The sequence below is a fragment of the Cibotium barometz genome, chromosome 6, assembly GCF_041138505.1.
Source record: "Cibotium barometz isolate CiBa-2024 chromosome 6, ASM4113850v1, whole genome shotgun sequence".
Lineage (NCBI taxonomy): Eukaryota > Viridiplantae > Streptophyta > Polypodiopsida > Cyatheales > Cibotiaceae > Cibotium > Cibotium barometz.
Window position 1 is genome coordinate 34,772,879 of NC_141051.1, and position 17,764 is coordinate 34,790,642.

General features: G+C 52.7%; 1 protein-coding gene across 2 annotated transcripts in view; it reads right to left on the minus strand.

Moving 5' to 3' along the window:
• The window catches only part of LOC147637675 (putative serine/threonine protein kinase IREH1), a 181,013-nt gene that overhangs the window by 70,009 nt on the left and 93,240 nt on the right, over positions 1 to 17,764 (minus strand). The gene's annotated exons all lie outside the window — the stretch shown is intronic.

The window sequence follows — 17,764 nt, forward strand, 5'->3', positions numbered from 1 at the left end:
TCGCAGTGGAGGACAAGAGCATTATTTGTTCACACGCCCACCCTACTATGAGATCCAAGGTCTCTCTTCCACAACAGATTTGGCCCCCTCTCACGGGTGATGCAGTATGAGATGAGGGATGTTTAGGCATGTATTTTTTGGAGCTTCGCCGTTACAGAGAGATCATGCTGAGGCAGCACTCCATGAGACACAGCCAGCATGGTAACTCCCAAATCTCCATCACCGATTTCTTTGGGTCACAATCAGTGACTACAGAGGCCTGACCGGAGCAGCACTAGAACCAACCAAGCCCATGAAGGCCTGCACGGATGTGTGACCCTCTGGCCCCGCGTACACGGGGTGTCACTAGTGAGCAAGTGCGATCCCTTCTTAGAGTCAGACACCCCAAATCCCAAAGACCTGCAATGCCCATGTTTCAGAGCCCACTTCAAGCTTGATTCAACCCTAACTCCTCATACCTTAAACCTTCATCCCAAATGAACTCTCTCAACAATCTTCAACCAAAAACAACATGTTCAAAAGAAGAAAGAAAGAAGTATGGCTGAATTGAGTGTGCTTTGTTGGTGTTGGACTCACACACTCACACACAAAGATTGGAAGATGAAGCTCACACAGAAATGAGAGAGAGAGAGAGAGAGGGAGAGAGCCAAATGTGGGGTAGCCAGAAAATGCAAGTCAACCCTTGCATGTGTGTCACATCCATATAATATAGAAATACAAAATATTATATCGATAGAGTGTCCTTTCACACTTGATATCCAAGGGGAAAAACCACATGGGAAAAAGTGCCCTTGGTTAAGCCCTAATCACACATAGCACTACCATAAGTGAGCATATGCCTACAAATCCCCCTTGTAGTGAAAGTGTGAACCCGTACAAGGTAGCAGATCACTCTCTGTATGAGAGTAAGCCCAAAGGTTTGCGGAAAGCTTCAAACTTTTCTCGAGGTAAAGCCTTTGTGAATAGATCTACAACATTATCCTGTGTAGGGCAGTAAGATAAATTGATCTCCCCTACATGTAACCTCTCTCTGACATAGTGATAATGAATCTCAATGTGCTTGGTACGTGCATGAAATACGGGATTTCGTGCCACGGACATAGCACTTTGGCTATCAGTGAGAATGGTGGTGGGTGTCTGTTGATACTCACGAAGATCAGCCAATAATCTCCTCAACCATACACAATCTATTGTAGCTGTGAAGACTGCCCTGTACTCAGCCTCGCAAGTAGATGTGGCAATAGTGAGTTGCTTTTTGCTCAACCAAGATATGCATGAACTGCCAAGAAAAAAACAATTCCCACTGGTGGATTGCCTCGTATCATAATCACTAGCCCAATCTGAATCACTGTATGCATAAAGCTACAAGCTGCCCCCCTTGGGATAGAACAAACCAAGATCCAGGGTACCCTGAAGAAAACGAAAAATGCATTTGACTGCTTGTCAATGCTTTGTGCCTGGGCTGTGCATGAATTTGCTCAACAAAGACACCCCAAAAGATATGTCAATCCTCGTGTTACACAAGTAAATGAGGCATCCCACTGTCTGGCTGTAAACGTCGGGCTCAAAAGGCTCTCTAATATCATGCATAGTAAGCCGTACACCTGGTTCTACTGGAGTAGAAATGGGCTTACATTCATCCATGTGAAACCTTTTTAGCAAACTTTTTATGTACTTTGTTTGCTGCATAACAATGCCATCATCTGTATGCATAAACTGTATGCCAAGATAGTAGTGACTATGAGAATATCGGCACCACTTTTCTTCACATACAGTGTGCTTTCAGCTAGACTATTCACATAACTTTGGCTGGTTAGATGAGGATGTATTTTATCATACCAAGCTCTTGGAGCTTGCTTTAACCCATACAATGCTTTGTGTAACGTGCATACTTTATGTTCCTCACCAGGAACTACAAAACCAATGGGCTGATTTACATATACTTCCTCTTGTAAATCCCCATTTAAGAATGCGGTTTTGATGTCCAATTGATGCACTTTCCATCTTTTATGGGCAGCCAATGCAATCACTGATCTTATTGTAGTCATTCTGGAAGTAGGAGCAAAAGTCTCCTCATAATCTATTCCCTTTTTCTGAGAGTAGCCTTTAGCCACAAGTCTTGCTTTGTACCTGTCAATAGTACCATCAGACTTCCTTTTGACTTTGTACACCCACTTTGTTCAAATGACGTGCTTGCCTTTCGGCAAGTCCACAAGATCCCAAGTATTGTTCTTCATGATAGAAGAGATTTCATCTTGCATAGCTTGCACCCAGTGCTCATTCTCATGTGCTTCTTCATAAGAAGAAGGCTCTTTTGAATCAAAGATACCATCCATGGCTAATGCAGACTCCCCATGATGCATATTCAATGCATGGCTGGAACTAGCCCTTGTTCTACCTATGAGTGGAGCTGCAAGTTTGCTTTCTTGAAAAGTTTTCAGCAACCATCTTGGCACCGACTTGGCTGTGTCTATGGCTGTTTGCTCTTTCCTAACAAGATCTTCCACTTCTTCCATAGAAGGGGGTTGAATGGTTGGCTGTTCCACATGTTCTACATGAGGATTTTCTTGTGTAGGGGCTGGCTGATCTGAATCCCCCCTAATTGTAATGGGTAGTAGTCCATCAAACATGTCTTGTATACCTGTATCATTACTTTTATACAAACTGTACATGGGCTGTACTGAATTTTCAGCAAATACCACATCTCTACCGACAAAAATCCTGCGTGTTGTTGGATTATAAAGACGGTATCCTTCGCTCTCGTTGCTGTAGTCCACAAAAATGCATTTCATTGCGTTATCATCTAGCTTTTTTCGGAGTTGTTCTGGCACATGTTCATATGCCAAACACCCAAATGTACGCATGTAATCCGCTTTTGGCTTTCGGCTATACCAAGCCTCAAACAGTGTTATGGTTTCCAAAGCTTTTGTTGGACACCTGTTCAACACGTGAGTGACACACATTATAGCTTCCATCCAAAAATTGTGAGGCAACTTTTGTGCTTTCACCATGCATCTTGCCATCTCCATGAGAGATCTAATTTTCCTCTCAGCTACGCCATTCTGCTGCGGTGTATAAGGCACAGTACATTGGTGTTTGATGCCCTTTTGAAGCATATAATCCTTGAATGCATTTGACATGTATTCTCCACCTCTATCTGAGCGGAGTGTTTGGACTTCACATCCACACATACTTTCAGCCATTACTACAAAGTGTCAAAAGCATGTAAACACCTTTGCTTTCGCTTTCAAGGGGTAAACCCAAGCAAACCTGGAGTAGTCATCAATGAATGTGACGAAATAAAGATGTCCCCCCTATGGATGGTGTCCTCATTGGACCGCATACATCACTGTGTATGAGCTGTAATTTACTTTCAGCTCTAACAGCTCCATCCTTGGGGAATGGTTTTCCATGCAACTTTCCCAAAATACACCCCTCACATACATGTCTTGTTGGAGACTCAAGAGGCGGCATATTATCAACCATATGATGCTTCTGCAAAAGCATCAAACTCTGAAAATTTACATGCCCAAAACGTGCATGCCATAGCTCTGCATCATGCATAGCAGGAGCGTGGGCAGCCATTGTATTCTTCATCATACGTACGCTTGTCATAGCTGTCCAGCTTATACAAGCCTTTGTATCGTGTTCCAAAAGTGACTTTTTCATAACCCTTTTATGGGTCTGTTACCAAACACTTCCCATCTTCAAATTCAACCTTTAAACCTTGGTCATTTATGGCTGAGACGGAGAGCAAATTTTTCTTTATCCCTGGAACATACAACACATTTTTCATACATATATTAGCACCATTGGCTGCATTAAGTATGGCATTGCCAATTCCCTTTACTGGATATGTGGTATGATCTACACATGATACAATGTGGCCATTTGAAGCATAAACAAGTGCTGAAATACATCTTTGCATGAAGTGATGTGGCTCGAAGCACCACTATCAAAATACCATGATACATCCTGGCTGTCAGATGCAATGCAAGACATATCATTATCTGAAGCACTTGGTGTGTCACTAGTGCATGTGACCAAAAAAGTGTACTCTTCCTGAATTACATTAGCTTATTGTTGTGCTTTGTCATCAGAAGAGTCTGCTACTACATTGCCTGCATCTTTCTTTTTCTCTTTTGCAATCCGCTTTCTACATTCATTGATGTAGTGGCCAGGCTTATGGCAGTAGTGACATTTTCCCTTCTTTTTAGGCTTGTTTGCATCCCCTTTGTCAGACTTTTCACCACCAGAAGAGGGCTGTCCATGACCAGCCTTACTAGATTGTTGTCCCCCATGCCTAAAGCTCTTTGCTTTACCCTTATCCTTGGCTGTAAATGCCTTGTCTCCACCACGGTTGCTAGATAGGTTCGCTCTTGTTTGCTCTTCCTACAAGAGTAAACCCACCAGCTCTTCAAAGGTGACGGGATCACCACCTCCTCTCATAGAGAGGTTGAGAGAGGTGTGAAAGCCCAAGTAGGAAGGTGGTAAAGAATAAAGAGTGTTGGTGAGCAATTGTCTGTCTGGGATAACCTCATCAATGTTGAGCAATTGTTCCTGCAAATCTTTCACTTTGGTGAGATGATCTGCCATGGAGTCACCCTCATCCATAGAAAGAAGATCCAATTGCCTCTTCAAGTAGGCAACTCTTGCTTCATTGCGTACTTGATACATTGCTTCCAATGTGTCCCATGCAAGCTTCAATGTCTTGCAAGACCGAATGTGTGGAATAATAGTCCTTTTCACTGAAAGGGCTATCAAGGACATGGCTTGTGCATCCCTAGAGTGCCATCTCTTCTGCTCTTGTGTGGGAGCAGGCTCTACCTTAGGAGCTCTTTGAGAACCTCCCCTTTGAGGCGTTGCTAGCTGTATGGTAAATGGGCGTGTGTCATCACCACACACGATGCCCCAAAGCCCTTTGGCTACCAGCAAATTACGGATCATGAAACTCCAGAGGGAGTAGTTTGATCCATCCAACTTGTCCTCCTAGGTGAGCACACCAAATACATCTGTAGCATTTTGAGCCATGTCGACAAAATACACCTACAAGCAAACCAAGCACCAATGTGCACTACCAGGCAACCAAATGACCAGTGCAAATTTTTGCCAGCAACCTGAAGCAAGTATAAACCTGCACCAAATTGTCCAATTACACACAATGTGTAGACATGTGACAAATCACAGCTCTAATGCCCAATTACATACTCCAAAGCCCCAATTTTATGCACTGCAATTGCTTCAATGTGCAGTCAATTGCCCAATTTTCACAAAAGCCCCGAATTTCTGCAAACAGGGGAGGCTTTATTTGCTGATTTTGAGGTTAATTTGAAAAACCCCCAAATGCTAAGCAAAGCAGCATGTTCAATTTCTCCAATTTGGCATCAAATTAAGAAATCCCCCAAAATTATCTGAACCTCGTACCAAAATGTCTGCAAATTGATTTGGACAACTCTGCACCAAGTAAGTACTCTCCATGCAATTCTGCCTCCTGCAAGTTTCTATGCAGCCAAGAAATTTGGCAAACCCCCAAGATTTGCTGAACCAGCACTAGAATGACTACAAAGTTTTTTTTTCTGTTGAAAAATTCGAATTAGAAGTACCTGCAAGCGATATGCTGTGCTGTCGGGCGAACAGGTACAGGCGAGGACGAGCAGGTGTAGGCAAGCGGGTACAATCAAGGACGAGCAGCTACAATACACAGACGAGGAGCATAGAAGGTACAGGTGTGCAGAGGGCACAGGCAAGGATGGCAGCCGCCAGACGAGCAGCACAAAGCATGTTGCAGATGGCGGCGAGACGGAATTGCAGGCCTCGCGCGAACTGGCCGGCACGGGTGGAGCGAGAACAGGCATCGCCGCCACCGGGCGAGGAGGAGGTGGCTATCGCAGCAGTATCCCCGCCAGCGTGGGAGACGGAATGGAGCGGCGGCGGAGATCAGCGCAATAACGCAGCCAAAGAGGCTGGGCGGGACCAGCGGCGGTGGACCTTTGTCCACTAGTGCCGCCGGCTGGGAGGTGGCTTCGGGCGGCGCTGGGAGGAGATGGACGGCGGAGCAGGGAGACTAGGTGGTGGACGGAAATCCACAGGCGACGGATCTGGCACCGACGGAAATTCACAGTCAACGGATCTGGTCGACGGAAATTCACAGGCAACTGCAGTGCCGAAAATCTGGTCAGCCGTGACTGAACTTCCAGAGGGGGCTCTGATACCAATTGTTGGTGTTGGACTCACACACAGAATCCTACAAATTAGGGTTAGGTGCAGGAAGATGAAGCTCACACAGAAATATGAGAGAGAAATGAAATGAGAGAGAGAGAGAGAGAGAGAGAGAGAGCCAAATGTGTGGTAGCCACAAAATGCAAGTCAACCCTTGCATGTGTGTCACATCCATATAATATAGAAGTACAAAATATTATATGGATAGAGTGTCCTTTCACACTTGATATCCAAGGGGAAAAATCACATGGGAAAAAGTGCCCTTGGTTAAGCCCTGTTCACACATAGCACTACCATAAGTGAGCATATGCCTACATGCTCGCGCTGCTGCTTCTACCCCCTCATCTGTTTTTGCTGCCCCTTGTTCTCCTGCCTCTAACCCTTGTGCTCCCGCTGCTTCCCCTTCTTCTCCCGCTTCCCCTTCTGCTCCCGTTGCCCCACCTTCTTCTCCCACCTCTGCCCCTTTTGCTCCCACCTCTGCCTTTCCCATCTCTTCCCCTCCTGCTCTTGCTGCCCCCTCTTATACTCCCGCCCTTGCTGCCCCCCACACCTGCATTCGCCCTGCTGCATCCACTTGTCCCCTACCTCCATCCCCGCCTCCTCTCCTACCCTGCTTCCTCCCCCCGCCGCCTCTTTCCTTCAGCAGCAATCTTTTATTTGGATTCAAGTCGGCCGCCCACTATTGATTGGCTCGATGTCTTCTGCCACAACCAATCTTTTGTCACCCCCACATGCCAGGAGAATCATTAATTTTTCACAAGACGAGCACACCTCTCTTCAGCATGACATTGACATTGAGGTCCAGACCACCCTTGCTGCGAGGGTTTATGACTCCCACCCCTGTCGTTTGCAGGCCCGTGGTGAATGGCTTCTAGCAACTCTCCCTTCGGAGCTGATTGTGCACTTCTTCCAAGATACTCGTTTGCTTGGTCAAGGCTTCTTGCAGGTGGACTTTCATTCTCCAAAAGCTACTTCTCAAGTTTTGGCTGGCAGCCCCTTCCCTCTTGGCCCTAAGAAGATTTTCTTTTTTCAGTACCAGGTGGGCTCTGATCTAGTGGCAGAGGATCAACGCCTTACCCTGGTCTCACTGCGGTTCCCTGCTCTTCCTTGGTCTTATTGGAAGCTTTTAGCTCGCATAGGGGCATCCTTTGGCCAGGTTCTAGAGGTATGGGCCCTTCCGGGCTCTCCCGCCTCAGCTTCCGTGGACTGTCACCGCCACTTCTGATTGTGTACCCTGGGTCCTTGTGCTTGTTCTCCTAATCCATCGATTACTGACGACCATATTATGCTTCAAAGACCTGACGGCTCTCATTTCCGCCAAAGAATCAAGACTGCAGGCAGACCTCACTAGTTTCGGATTTCTCGTCGAGACAGGGCCAAATTGCTAGAGATTGTCCCAGATCGAGGGGCCATGCTAGGAGGTGGCATGGTCCTACCCATCAGATGCCTTCTGCAGTTGCCCAGTCTCTAGTTGCCCCTATGCCACAACAGACCATATAGCATTGGGTTCTAGCCACCCTCGGACCCCCGTACCTGGCCCTCTACCCGCACCCCTAGTGGAGCGCCCCAACCCTTATGCAGCTCTTGCCTCACAAGATGTTGATCCTTCTATGGAGGATGAGCCTCTGCAGGCACAGGATTTGGATCCCTGACAGGAGGATGTTGCATTACAGTTACAGGATGATTTGGATCCCTCACAAGAGGAAGTTGCATTACAGTTACGGGATGATTGCGCCCTTGAGGATGATGTTGCTCGGTTGCATTGTCATGGTACCTCTCCAGTTTTGAGGACCAACCCTTGCTTTTCCCCGGACTGGGAACGAGAGATAACGTTTACATCGTCAAATTTTCCCTCCTTCGTCGACCACGAGATCTAGTCATTTCTACTCTTGAGTCCTTATAAGAGATGTCTCATGGAACATTCACGGTTTTGGGGGCTTTTTCTGCATTGGCAAAAACAATTGTCAAAACTCAGCTTCATTGTGGTGGACCTATGGATGTATTGCTCTTGCAAGAGCATAAAGTGGATGCTAGCCAGTGTGGGAGATCAGGCAAGCTTCTCTCGGGACACACCTTTTGGTCACCAGCTACTATCGGTACCAGAGGTGGTGTCTGTATCTCTGTTTCAGCTTTGATCTTGCCTTGCATCATTGGACATGGTGTCATTTTGCTTGCGAGAGTGCAGTGGATCCTTCTTATGCAGGGTACTACACACGCATTGGTATTCTCAACCTCTATGCTCCTAACCATAGAGGTGAGAGGATTGTCTTTTGGAAATCTCTCACTACGTTGATGCCTCTTGCCGAGCATTGGATTATTGGTGGGGATTTTAACCTGGTTGAGATGCCAATGGATAAAAGAGGTGGACATGAGGGCTTGGTGCATCCTCTTGAAAGAGCGTCTCAAGAGAGGCTTATACTCTCCATTCATGGCTGAGATTGTTAGCATGAGTATGAAATTTCGAGGAGACCATCCACTCTTCTTTATTCATGGTCTAACAGGAGAAGGGATGCAGGATGTATTTACGCACAATTAGAAAGATTTTATGTGGATGATTGGCCGCTCGATTGAAGGGGGCATACTTTTATTGCTGCATGCACCTCTAAATCGGATCACAGCCCAATGGTTTTATGCATTATAGATCCGAGTCGCCATGGATCAACACCCCATGTACGCATCCCTAATCATTTGTTTTCAGATGCAGAGCTATCATGTCGTATGCTTGATATTTGGAGATCTCATGATTTCTCGCAGGCCTCGCAAAGCCTGGCCTCTGCTCTCTTTGATATTAGTGACTTTTATCACACATGTGCCCTTTCTAAGAGGCAAGAGGCCTTGGATTTAGAAAGGGCTATTAGACATAGACTAGCTGCCTTACAGAAAGAGCACGAGAAACATCCTCATCATAATCACAGGGGACGGAGGGGACGGCTGCTTGGAACGCGGGGACGGCGAATCGGGACGGAACAGCGACGGGGACGGATGGACGTCCCCCACGACGCGTCACTCACAGGGGACGGGGACGGGGACGCCGCAGGGACGGGGACGCCGGTGAGGAACGGCTCTGTGAGGGGACGGCAGAGCGCCGTTGCTGGCTGTTTTTTGCCGTTGCACTCGCCGTTTTTGGCCGTTGCGCTTGCCGTTTCTAGCCGTTTATGGCTGTTGGCTTGGCCTTGGGCCTTGGCCCTTGAGCCTTGAGCCTTTGAGGCTTGGCCCTCTCTCTCTCTCTCTCTTGCCCTTGAGGCTTTCCTATCTCTCTCTTGCCTATCTATATAAGAACAAGCCTCTACAAGGCTACAAGCACACACAACTCTCAAGGCTCAAGCTTTCAAGCTTCTTCTTAGATCTTCTAGCTTCCAACTTCCAAGTTCCAAGCCTCTAGGCTCTCACACAAGGCCCGCGGGCCGCCGCCCTACTATCTAGATTCTAGAATCTAGACTCTCTCTCTCTCTCTCTCTCACTTAACCTTGGTAAGACCAAGGTTATGGTGTTTAACACTACAGCTCAGTGGGTCTGGAGATCAGCGCCTATTTTCACATATGGGCAGGAGACAGTGGAGTATGTTGAGTCTTGACTCATACACATCTTGGAGTGGTGTTCACTGGGCCCACATTTTCCATGAGGGGGGCAGCAGAGGCCAGATTGACTAGAGGATATGCAGCACTAGGAGGTCTAGAGAGGATGTGCTCACAGGTACAGTTTCAGGAGCCACGCACTAAGCTGTGGCTTTTTGACACGCTGGTCACATCGGCTATGCTATATGGAGTACAGATCTGGGGGCCTAGCCTAGATCGTCACAGTCGATCAGGACGCACATACGATGGATGGAGATCGATGGAGAGACCACTTTTTTTTTTCCCCCCGAAAAAAGATCCTTCTATTAGTTAATGAGAAAACGCCATAAGGCTACAAAGCTCACCTCGCAAGGAGGGATAAAAACACAGTGAACTCCTGAGCTCCACCCCCGTGGCTGGCCGCTCTCTGGGGGGGGCTACCTAGTAGTACATGTGGGAGGTGAGAAAAGCCAAACTGGAGGCCTGTAGTGCCAAGTGACATCCTCGCCCCTCGCGGTGAGGAAAGGGCCAGGCTGCCAAGTGCGGAGGAAAGCCTTGCGACGCCCTCTCATGCGATCCGAGTCGCCCTGGAGTTTCCCCCAGTGACCTCTCAAGGTGTGAATGATGTCCACCCAGAGGGCCTGTATGACCTCCGCCGGTGGAGTCGCCTGGCGGTCAATGGCCTCCCTGCATCGGGCTCTCCAAATGTGCCAAGCCGTCATGCTGCTGATCAACTCCCATCTGTGCCCGACCCCCTCCTGAGGGGCTGCCGAAGAGAAGTCTGGCGTCGGAACCACCGCTATCGCCCTGTCAGAGACCTGGATGGTCGCACTGCCAGGGACGTCCTCATATCCAAGGGCCGGGCCGCTGTCCGTGGCCCAAGCCACCGCACCCCACGTCACCAACATCTCACCTGGTGAGCCTGCAAAAACCATCCTGAGAGCGCACTGCCAAACCTGCTGTGCCTGTGGGCAATCCCATAAGCAGTGCCGCTGCGACTCCTGTGCATGGCCGCACCGAGGGCAGGACGCTGGGTGACTGCCGAAAGCTAGCCAAGCCCCCACAGCCAGTCCTCTATGCGCTGTGAGCCAGAGAAACAGCGTCACCTTCCGGGGCCGGAAGCTGGCCCAAAGGCGCTGCCAGAAGTCCCTAAGAAAGGCAGGGGAGAGCCCCTGTCGCCGCCAATGCTCGGCCGCCGCCGGGGTGCTCGCTATCCTGTGTCTCTGAATACTCCACCCCAGCCTCGCTGTGTACTGAAAAAAGGGGATGCCTGGGCTGGTAGGGGCCAAGTAGGGATCTCGCCAAAACCACTCACCTGGATCCCACTGAAGGCGAATAAGGGGCCTGCTGTCCCAAGCCCATAATCTCCAAGAACAGCCCTCCCCTATCGAGGCCGGTGAGGGGTCTACATGCCACTATCTCTGATGAAAGCCGACCACCCGCACCCTCTGAAGAATACATCCCTGGAGCCCATCCAAATCTAGTCGTGTCCTCTGAAGCTGGCCACCCTCTCCCACCTCGAAAGTGAGTGGGGCGACTCTCTCCGCTGTGCCGCAGACCGCTAGAAGGATCTCATGCCGAGTGAAGACACCCATCCACTGTGGAGGTGGAGGGTCCTGTACTGGGGTCCGCCACTCCCGGGGGATGGCCGCCTCAATGTCCTGTCTCATCAACTCTCTGCCCCTCATCCCACTGAGTCTCCTCTCCTGAGCCTCTAGAGGCAGCTGCTGAAAACCTATCCAGTCGTCTAGGGACTGGGCTGGGCTAGAGCTCAGCGGGCCCCACGACACGTGAGACCGCGATCCAACCATATGGCCACTGGGGAGACGAATCAAGGGGTTCCAGATCAAAGGCTGCCTCAGGCGCTCCTCATCGGTGCCCGGGGGAGTCTGGAAGAGTGACGGCCTCAGATGCGCCCAGGCCCTCAGAAGGCTAGCTGCAAAACGCTCCTCGAAGCCAAGGCCCACTCCTCTGGATCGCTGCTCTGTAAAGATCCACCTGATGTTGGGGGTCCAGGGGCCGCTAAGAGAAGGGGTGCGGCTGAGCATCCTGGAAACAAGAAACTCCTTCCACGGCTCAGCGCCTGGCAGGAGGCCATGAACTACCAACTTGCCAAGCAATGCTCGGCTTTGGCAAATAGGATCAACAATGCCCAGGCCGCCTCTCTCCCTCGACTGAGTGATCACCGCCCATGCCACCTTGGCCCTGGCGGGCCGCCCGTCGCCACCGGACCAAAGAAAGTTCCTGATGAGCCTCTGCACCTAGCCAATGCACGCCCGAGATAAGGCCCAGCAAGAAGTGATGTACCACATAGTAGCAAGCAGAACCTGGTTGGCCACAACTACTCGGCCAGCCAGAGATAAACGAGCGGTACTCCAATACAGAAGCTTCTTCCGAATGCTCAGAAGAAGGGGGGCTATCTGCTGCTCCGGAGATATGTCAATGCCCACATAGCATCCCAAATAACGCACTGTAGTGCCGGGGGGCAGCCACTGAAAACCGTCAACTGGCCTCCAAGTCGGGGGGGGCATAGAGCTGACCCACAACCCACACGACTTGTGCCAGTTGATCAAGGTGCCCGAAGCTCTGCGAAACCTGTCCATGGCTAAGGCGAAGCGGCGGAGGTTCTCCTCACCTCCCTGAAGATAGACAGCAGTGTCATCCGCAAACTCCGAGTCTAGGAGCTCCTCCGAGGTGCGGATGGGAAGCTGGAGGCCCCGCAAACCTGTATCCTGTGCCGTCAAAAAAGTGCTCATGGCCTCCGCCACAAAAAGAAAAAGAAAGGGCGCCAAGGGGCACCCCTGCCGCACCGAGCGCGAGAGCTGGAACCTCTCTCCGCACACGCCCTGTATCAGCACCTGGCTATGAGCCGATGTGTAGAGTGCAGAGACCCCACGGATCCACTGAGGGGGGAAGCCACGGATCCACTGAGGAGGGAAGCCCATCCTCTCCATAGTGCCTTCCAAGAAGGCCCAGTCCACCCGATCATATGCCTTCTCGAAGTCGAGAAGGAGCACTGCCAGATCCTCCTGTCGAAATCTAGCCAGAGCCGTAGCCTCCCAGAAAGAGAAAATGTTATCCAGAATGCTCCTATCCTGGATGAAGCCTGTCTGCGTGGAGTGGATGATGTCCGGAAGGTGAGGCTGAAGCCGCCTGCTGATCGCCTTAGCTAGGACCTTGTAGGCCGTGCCTAGCAAGGTGATCGGTCTCCACTGTCTAATCTCCAGTCTGTCTCCTCCCTCTTTGGGGATCAAGTGGATCAACCCCTCTGCCATGCTGTCCGGCATGACTCCTGACTCCATAATCTCCTGGAATGCCAATCTGAAGCCCCTATGTAAGAGGCCCCAGTACCTCTGGAAGAAAGCCACCGAAAGACCGTCCTCTCCTGGGCATTTGCCCCGAGGTAATGCCTGAAGAGCCTCCTCCAGTTCCGTATCCGAGAAGGGGGAGAGAAGGGAGTGCTGCAAATGGGCCGGCACAACCGGTCTCGTGAAGCTCCAGACTGCCTCCCGAGCCTCTCTCACCCTGTCGTCTGCTGGCTCAGCAGAGAGAAGATCCCTGTAAAAATCTGTGGCTATAGCCCGAACCTTGGGGGGATCCACCACAACCTGGCCATCAGCCTGCCGAAGACGCCTGAGACCCTCTCGTCTGAAGCGAGGCCCTGTCGCCTCAAAGAAATCTCGAGTCACTCTGTCTCCAGCCTGTGTCCAAAAAGAAGCCCGAGCATGGAATCGGAACTCCACCCTCCTCTCCTCGATGGATCTGATCTCAGTGCGAGCTGACTCCATCTGCTCTGAGATCCAAGGGCTCGTAGGATCCCTCTTCTGGAGTCTCTGGAGGGACGCTAGACTCCTCCGTAGGCTCCTCTCCTGCTCTCTGAAGGCCTCCAGCCGGTCCAAGGCAGCCTGTCTGAGCATCTGACTGATCTCCTGCAAGCCACTGGCAAGATCGCTGGCTGCCAATCCTCTCCTGAACTGTAACTCCTGCCAGACCTGCTCAACTCTGATCACAATCTCGGGCTCCTCTATGAGACAATCTGGAATCCGGACGCTCTGGCCCTGCTCTCCTCTCGTGGGGTCCTCGATCTGGAGAAGCACTGGAAAGTGGTCTGAAAACGAGGAGCCTGCAAGTATGCCCACTGTGCCACCTCTATCACAGGCCCACTCATCAATGTAAAACCTGTCGATGCGGGAAAGGTTAACTCCTGTGGCCCGTCTATCCGAGCGCGAGAAAGAAAGACTCCCCTGCAACCTGCCAAACTCCGGGAGAGTCCACGGATCCTGGCCTCTCACCTGTAGCACTAGTTCCTCCCAGGCAGCGAACTCCGGCCCATGAATGGTCTCCTGGCTGCCCCCCATCCTATCCTCTGCATCCTCCAGCATGTTGCAATCCCCTCCGAGGCACCAGTGGTCTGCCAAGGGGAGGGACTGTCTAATGGTGCTCCAAAACTCGGCTCTCCCGGTCGCCCCATTAGGGGTGTAGAAGTTGAGGAAGCCAATGCGGTCTTCCCCAACCCGAAGGATGATCCACTGCGCACGACCCTGGACCAGAATGCCAGAGTCCACAACCTCGGATAGAAGCTGCTCGCTGACTGAGATGCATACTCCACCCTGGTTCCCCTGGGAGCCATATGCCGGTGACCAAAAAGTGTGACTCCTGCCTGGCAAGATCTTCCCGCAGGTGCGGGTACGCCCGGCAGAAAGGTGGTGCTCCTGGATGAAAAGGATATCTATGGGTCCTCCAACGAGAGCCCTCTGGATCTCCTAGCGAAGTCTGCCCCGACCAATGTAGCAGCGATGTCCACCGAGACCCTGGATGTTCCATGAGAGGATCCTCATGGATGAGCTATGGCAAGTGAAGCAGCCTCCACTGGCTCACCCCTCTCGGCCGGCCCGGATGATCTGCCCTCCACTCTGTGAGTCTTGGGCGCCGGCTTGGAGGGAGAATAATCACTGTCTGTCCGGGTGCGGAGTCTCTCCAAAAAGAGGGTGACCTGTCTCTGTGTCCAGCCCCACTCGCCCTGTCCAGGGCATAGGCGTGAGACCAATCCTCTGCATATATGTATCGAAAGGTAGGCTGCACCCTCGGGCCGGCATGGAGGAGAATCAGAAGCACCGCCTCAACTGAGGTGTGGACCGGATCCGCCCGCCAGTCTCCTATACCAAACAAGCTCATGCGGGCTGAGTGTAATCGGGTCTGCAATAGGTCCGTGAGCCCCAGGTCACTGAAGTGGTGAGAAAACTCCGGTATCTGATCACGCAAAACTTCCTCTACAGAGTTGCTATCCCATGCTGTGTCTGGGGCAACACTGAGAGGAAAGGAGAAAGCCACCATGCTGCTCACCACTGAGGGAGAACGAGAGGGATGGCACACCACGCAAACTCGCAAGGGCGCGACCAGTGTCTCGAATAAAAACCGTAATCCACTGGTAGCCCCATCACTCGCGGGGGCCCCCCAGGGGAGGCTGGAGAGAACTCTATGGCGGGCGAAGCAAGGATCGCCATCTCCACCGGCCCGAAGTGGCAGTGGAACAGCCGTCGGACTGAGCTCTGGCCTACCCAGCTGCGCTGCCCCGGGGCAGTGGGTGGTCTGGCGAAGTAACCTGGAGAGGGCGAGGGAGGGATGGGGGCTCGCGGCGAGGAGGGGGGAGAGCGAGGAGAGGATGGAGGGGCAGCTGCCAGAGGATAGGTGTCAGGGGGGGCCGCCGGGGGAGGCGGGAGGGGGGGGCTGGGGGGGGAGAGGGGAGGGTGGAAGGAGTGCTCTCCGGGTGAGGGGAAGGGAAGCAGGGGGTCGAAGAGTGCGGCCCAGGATCCTCAGGAATCTGCTCCAAGGAGGGGGCGGGGCCCCCCGCGGGGGGAGGCGGGAGCGGGGTCTCCACGTGGGAGGCTCCACCAGCGGCCTCAACGGGCACTGAGTCTGAATCCTCGTCCATAGGGGTGGGACCTGCTGGCCGCCTATCCCTGACAGGAGCATAAGTGCGGGTAGGTGCCTGTACGCCAACCGGAGTCGCCTGTCCGCCAGCCTGTGCTGCCTGCTGGCGTCTGCGACGGACCCTGCGGGCCGGGCGTTTCCGCCGGCGAACCTCCTGCCACTCGCCAGCCTCCTGGGACTGCGCGGCATCCTCCGCCGGGGCCTGCTCGTCAGATGATGGCGCCTGCTGTGGCGAGCCAGGGATGTCCGGTCTCTGAGGTGGGTGGCCACCCCTCGGGTCTCCTGCAGGGGGTCCAGAGGCGGCATAGCGTGAAGGATGAGCCCCCTTGCGGGGACAGGCGCGTGCGAGATGGCCCATCTCCCGACATGCGTAGCACTGGCCGAGGAGGCCCGAATACTCCACGCGCTGTATCATATGTCCTCCAGAAAGACAAGGGAGAAGGATCGTCTTCGGGAGGGACTCCGGTGACGGAACCACAACCCGAATGGCCGGGAGTCCTGCTGCCCGAGCAATCACTGAAGCCGCTGTCTGAGGCGTCTCCACCACCTGCCCGAACGCCTTGCCAATGGATGACAAGAGGGGCAAGTACTCCCTACGGAGTCCAGGAAAGCAGATAGTGACGGGGAAACCTGTCGCGCCTGCTAGCGGGTCAGAAGCGGGGTCGAAACCATGAGTCCATCGCGCCAGGAACGCCCGGGATGAGTGGAGGGCAATGGGGCTCCGAGCCAGCACCATCTGAGCTGCCTGTGGGGACTCGAAATCCACCTGGTAGTAGCCACGTCCCAAAAAATCTACGCTGACGATCTTGGCGGGCACGCCAACAAGGCTGCCTTGCAGAAGGTCGCGAAGCTCTCTCCGCATCGGACGGCTACCCACTATCTTGCAGACCAAGGAGGAGGCCTCAAGAGCGGAAACTGTGGAAACAAACAACTGAAGATCTTCAGCTGTGAACTCCAGACGGAGACCGGAATCGGCAGGGTTAGTCGGAGCGGCTTCCATGGAGTCCTCCGGAGGGAAAAGGCCAGAAACCGGGGTCACCAACGGGAGGGACACAGCCCTGCGAGGAAAAAAGAGAGGCGGAGGGCTACAGGATAGCGGGGGCGGGGGGGGGGGGGGGGGAAGCTGAGGCGGGGAGGAGTTAGCGGTGGGCGGAGGGGCGAGACGAAACGAAAGGGAGGAGAGAGAAGGCGGAGGGGGGAGAGGTGGCGGGGGAGAGAAGAGAGGCGGGGTAGAAGGAGGCGAAGGGGATAGAGAGGCAGAGGAAAAGATGACGGGAAGGAAGCAAGCGGCGAGGGGAATGGCGGGGAAAGCAGCGTGGAAGGTGGCGAGGGAAGAGAAGGCGGGGGGAAAGAAGGCGGAAACGAGGAGGGAGGCAGGGGAGGGAAGGCGGGGGAGGACGCTAGGCAGAAGGCGGGGGAGAGATGGCGAAGAGGGGCGCAATGAAGGAGGCGGGGATGAGGACGGCGGCGCAATGAAGGAGGAGGGGGGCGCGATGGCGAGAAGCAGCGGGGGGGGGGGGGGGGGGGGAAGCGGAGCTCGCAGGCGAGGTCAACGTCGTCGTTCGCTTCCTGAGTGGAGAGACCGCTTGTGTCCATGATCTCCAGGATGATTCGGGCTAAGGCCTCGGTACCCCATGAGATTATCCGAGCCGAGATGGGAGCACCACCGATCGTAGTAGAGGCTCTTGCCAGATCAGTGTCCTTCATTCATAGCACCTGGGAGCTTCCCCGGCACCGGTATGCACGACTTGCTTTAGAGTCCTCTCATCAGCTAGCCATGGAGGGAGACACTTCATGTTGGTATGCGCAAATAGCATCCTGGTTTGAGATCCACGGGTTCAGCTTAGACAGACTTCCACCCTTCCAGTACTCTCTGGAGGCACCCTCTCTCACCTTGACACATTCTGAGATTAGTAGAGTCATCAGACAGGACCTCGTTCAGTTGGACACTAGGAGGACATGGCTAGAGCCCTCACAGGAGTTGGGGATGGAGATGGCTTTCTATAGAGACCATCTTCTCCGCACCACTGAGGATGGCTTTATACTTAGACCGAGCTACA